The sequence below is a fragment of the Rhea americana genome, unplaced genomic scaffold (assembly GCF_003343005.1).
Source record: "Rhea americana isolate MKP2758 unplaced genomic scaffold, rheAme1 scaffold_482, whole genome shotgun sequence".
NCBI classification, from domain to species: Eukaryota; Metazoa; Chordata; class Aves; order Rheiformes; family Rheidae; genus Rhea; species Rhea americana.
In genome coordinates, this window is record NW_028186626.1 from 190,824 (window position 1) to 196,271 (window position 5,448).

A 5,448-nucleotide genomic window follows, 5' to 3' on the forward strand; every position below is an offset into this window, starting at 1 on the left:
AAAAGAAAAAAGAAAAAAGAAAAAAGAAAAAAGAAAAAAGAAAAAAGAAAAAAGAAAAAAAGAAAAAACCCACCCTGCATCAGCCTGGCCCAGAGTGAGTCTTGTTTTTGTTTTCTTGCTTCTGCTGTGGCCCTGGCGTCTTAATGGCTGCAGAAAGGGGAGGACAACTCTGTCTGGCTTCTCATTTTCACAGCAGTGTGCGGAATATTAATCAGCCTAAAAACACTGCTGTAGGCTGTGCTGCAAATTATATATTCTGCAGTTGGTAGTACTTTGCTGTGTTATTTTCACAAGCAAGTCAACAGCTGGGGTCGGGCAAGCGAACTCGCTCCTGCGACCGGCCTCTGCAGCCGGCAGCCGCACCGCTGCCCGCGGGCGGCCCTGCGGCCCCCGCGACACCTGTATCGGAAACGCAACTGCAGGTCAGCTCGCTGCCATACGGGGCTTCTCCTCCCGGGAATCGGGCTTCCGTCTCCTCCTCGTTAACACAAAAACTCTGCGCGGTCAAATGAGGCTCTTTCCCCCGTTAACTCCCCGTGCACGTGGCCCTCGGCCCCTGTCTCACGCCCGGAGACGCGTCGGGGGTGAATTTTACTGTTCTCGCGGRGTTTCGGGAGCCCGGGGAGGCGCAGCCCGCGCGCGCGGCGGCCCGCCCGGGGAACAGCCGATTTTCCCTTTGCATTTCCGCCAGGCTTCCCCCAGACGGAAGGGAGAGCGGCGTCCCCGGGACGCGCTTCCGCGCGCCGTCTCGCAGCGAGCGCGCGGACGTCGGCGCAGGGCCGGGCGCCGCGCTCCTGCAGCGCCCACGCGCCTCCGGCTCCTCGCTCTTCTGCAAACGTGGAAGACCCTTCGAAAGAGCCTTGGCAGCTCTCCCACCTCGCAGGTGTGTGAAGCAGAACACAATCTCCCTGCAGCTGGCACATTAAAATAATATATAATACAAGGTGCCTTTATTCGTGCCACAGACCTTGGATCAAGGGCTCTGGCTGTCCGTGGAGGAAGGCATTACTTCTGCCCACAGTGTGATTTCCCATCTGCAGGTGAGCAGYCAACGTTTCTCAGATAAATTGTAATTTCTAGTGTTGTACTTTCATTACACTKTTTTCCTCTATGAAATTCCTGGATTTCCCCACTCGCAGCGGCGTTCGCAGCGCGACGGCGAAGCTCTCGCTGGCTCTCCGCTCCGGCGGAGCGCCTGCTGCTGCCGGGGCCCGCGGCTGGGAGCGGGAGCGGTTCGGGGCTCGGCCCCGCACCTGCGGCCCTGGGGAGCCGCACGCTGCGGACCGCTTTCCCGTGCAAAGTGCCGCTGCGCTGCCCTGGTTCATTCTGCTGCTCTCGGTGCTTGGTTATGACAGAGTTGATACCCTGACATCAGAGAGCTTCTTTGCTCTTTGAAATTTTGACATTTTACCTAAAATGTTCTTTTGAATCCTAATTTGCTGTTTGGTCTTGTGACTTTTCCAGGTAAAATGTCAACATTGCTGTTGCTTTTCACGCTGAACATTAGATCGTGGATCATGAGACAGTATTTTTCCTTCAGCAACCGCTCAGCCCAGTGTGTGTTTGTGCAGTTAGCTGCTACTGCAGCTCTTCCCAGGCCCCTGAGCCACGGTGATGGTCATTGCTGTTGTGCCTGAGTCAAGACTCCAGCTCTTAATCCCCTCAACTGCACAAAAAGAGCTCGAATAATCCATGAGCATAAAGTTTTTTTTTCCTTTCTTTCTTTTTTCTTTTTCCCCAGAACAGCTTTCCAAACAGGCGTTAATGCTCCAACTCCTGCTCATCGCAGCCCGTGCCAGYGCCAGCGCGGGGATCGCTGAGACGAGAGGAGGGCAGACTGGAGGGCAGACAAGGTTGTTCCTGGCCATCATCCTGCCTAGACGTGAGCGATTTCCAGCTCCGTCCCCGGCACCTCTGCGCACGCGGCGGAGGAGAGGACGGGCCCCTGCCCCTGCCCCTGCCCCGGGCCGGCCGCGTTTCTGCACAGAGCGAGCCCCGTACAGCCGTGCGAATGCACTGCACCGTCTTTGCGCCACAGGAAGAATTTTAACTGCTGTATTGAGCCACGCGCTTAAGAAAACCAGCGTGGCCTGGAGCAGCCCGAGGCTGAAGGAACGCAGAGGGAGAAGGCGTGCGGGGAAACGTTGTCGCGTTTCGCCCCGTGAGCCGCCGGCTGCATCCCCCTGCCCTGGGCGCTGGGTCGCTCCGTGCAGGTCTCTGATCACTGTTTGCAGGTCTCTCATCAGTGTCTATTAAATAGCTTTGCCAGCTGATGGGGGGGAAAAAAATCTGAAAAAATATTTGGAGAATAGGGAGACATAGATGAAAAAATTAGAAAATAGATATCAAATAATGGCACCAAAATGAGAGCTTAGTAATAGGAAAGTCTAGAGATAAAACTAATTCAAACCTAATGAGGCAGGACACCTCATCTTCAGGAGAAAGAAAAGTCAATAGCTAGCTGTCAGTAAAGAAAATAAATTACTCACAAGGGAGGAGGAAAAGCCATAGGACTTCCAGGTCCCAGGGAATGGCGCTCACTACGACAGACTTGTAAGGTACACAGTGGATTTGCAAAACCCTGAAAAATAGAATATGCCACTCGACATCAGCACCTCTGTCACTGAAATGCAATTCACAGCGGCTGGAGCACTCCAGGAAGACACAGCRTCGTGGGAAGAGTTTGAAGATAGACAGGAGCGTAAACAGCCGGTCCCCAGCGAGAGCGGGCTGCTCGGGGCGTTGTAGAACCAGTCTCGGGCTATTTCGGAACTAAAGTTCATAGGAAGATTGAGGAGGAGGGGTGGGAGGCAGGGACAGGTGGTCGGAAAACGGCTTGCTCGCACAGCGAGGGTGCGAAGCGGCTGCGTTCTCCGCGGAGCGCAGTAGCCTCCGGTTCGCCGGGGTTGGCGGGTTTTGCTGGGAACAGGCAGCTCCGGTGTCGTGGCTGTGGAGGAGCAGCAAGGTCCCCTGCGTGCGTAGGACCAAGCCTCGCTCTTCCCGATGGGYCCCAGGAGCAGCCAGTCTCAGAAATGAGGGAGCTAAGGATATAATGAATTTTAGGGATGTAAGATACTTTAAAATGTTGCTTTTATTGTGTTAAATCCCTGAGCTTTATCYAAAGAGCTAGCTTCAGAGTTGGTGATGAAAAGCCACCAGAAGAAAAGGCCCTGTGGGCATCTGACCSGGCGGCCTGGAGGAACCAGGCTGCAAATGCCTGAAGCCTGCCTGCTAGAGCAGCCAGCGGAGGAGGACCACGAGGAAGGGAAAGCGCGGTYCCCTCGGTACCGGCCGGCAGGCTGCTGGGGTCGCGGCGCACAGGCCGCGCATCTCCTCGCCTGCCACCACGTCGGCCAAAGGGAGCTTGGTGTCCGACCCAGAGCAGACTGTTCTCACGAGCTGCCGTCAGGGAGAAAGTCGATCCCTTTCCCCAGCCTCGTTGGCATGCAGCGTGAAAGCAGCGTGCAGCCCACTGGGCTCTCCCCGGGAGGATGTGCCCCAGCACGGCCAGCTCCGGCTGTGGCTGAGAGCAAACTGCTCTGCCGCAGCTCTTCGGAAAGTCTCGGAGAAYGGGGCACGGCTGGGTAGTGTAGACACCAACGGGAAATTATTATGAGATTGTCTTTAGGCTAATAAACTGCAATGATGAGCAAATGAACGCTGGCCGGGAGCGCGCTCTGCGCCTGTCTGTAGGCAGAGCCAACAACCAGAGGACAAGGAGGTTTGTTCCTTAGGGGCGCTGCTCTTCTGCGACGGCGGTGCTCGCCCGCGCCGTACTGCTGTCCGTGTGCTCCTGCGCCCATCCAGCCTCGCTCAGCATCCACTGCAAGCGGCAAAGGGAAGCGTGCTGTTTGCGGTGTTGTGAAATCCCCTTGTCAGGAGGTGCCTCAGGGCCCGACTAGCACTCGAAAGCAGATGTCATCCCAGCACTAAACCTTCTGCCAAGTGCCTCTCCAGGTGCTCGCTGGCTGCCGAGTGCAGGGCCTCATCCGGCCCAGAACAAAGTACTGCAAGCGTAACCAGGGGCAGGACGCGTCTCCTCTCTCCTGGGTCCCTGGGACACCTGCTCGGGGGCTGAGGAGGGAGTACACTCCTGTGAAGGTGAGGTTGGACTGGACTCTGCTTTTCCCAGAAAGAACTGTCCAAATCAGGAGGATATTAATATGACTAGATCCCAGCACACATCTSCTTAAGCAGCTCAGCACGTCCAGAGTGTGGAGACCGAGGACACTAGGTCTTGGTGCYTTGCAGCAGTGGGACAGGCTGGCGAGACTGATGTGTCTCCTAGGTTGTGCATGGTTAAGTCAGAGCGCTGGTGCTGTGATTACTGTCCCTGCAAATTGCTGTGTGACTATCAAGGCAYATTTAATGCTTACCTATAAGCTTGGGCCCATCTTGCTGGAAATCAGGAGGGGCTCCGGGGAAGTGGGAAGAGTAAGAGCAGTGTGAGAGAGAATAGGGCCCTAGAGCTGCTTTGCTCTGGCAGCAGAGGTAACGCTCAGAATGAGAGTCTGTTTTAATCAGAACTTAGATTAAAGCAACTCGGAGGCTGATCTCGCAGGGGAGGGACTGCTCAGAGCCCACCACCCCGCCTGGTGCCCGAGGCAGGACCACTGTCATTCAGCCATCCGCTATCACAGCAGCCAACTCACCTCCGCAGCTGTAAGAGGGCATGGAGGACAGCAAAGACCTGTTCTCAGCAGCACTGAATTCAAATCACCACTACCTACTGGCAATGCTGGAGCAAGTCAGAGCCATAATCACAGACGGGCTCCGCAGACACAGGTGCTTTTTCAACACCAGACTCCAGAGAGTTCGCACGTTGTGCCACCGCCAGGCCTCCTCACRCTGCGCCCTGTGCAAAGTCTAAGTCATCAGCAAAGTCCTAAGATTTTGCATCTCATTTGTGCATATGACTAAGCTCCCCAGAGGCTCTCGCATGCTGGAAGCAGCCTTCCTTTTTTTCAGTGGATGGAGTTTAATCGGTTTTTCTGGAAGGTTTGTTCGTTTCCTAATGAACTGTCACCCTTCTGCAGCTCCATCGCCGCCTGGCTCAGGCGCTGTAGATGTCAAGTATGTTCTRTCACCCTGGCCCTAGATTTCTATTGAGTTGTTCTATTTCTGTACATAGCAAGTGCAACTCGTGGGCTCATTACTGAAGGCTGTATGCTAATACTCTGTGGTTCTCATGTACATCCTCTTTTAATTCCCCAGCTATTACCTAAAGAAGTTATATTAGCAAATGACCTGGAAGTACATCTTTGCTGTGACTTTTTCATCTCTCTTCCTATATGTTTTCTGAATACAGTATTTTGTAGGAATAGTTCAGGGTAGGGATTAAACAATGGTCTTCTTGACTTGGAAAATCCCCTCTGCCCGACAGTGGGAACATGAACTTGGGAAGCTGGGAATATAAAGAACAGAAAGTGCAAGCAAATAGCCCCAAAG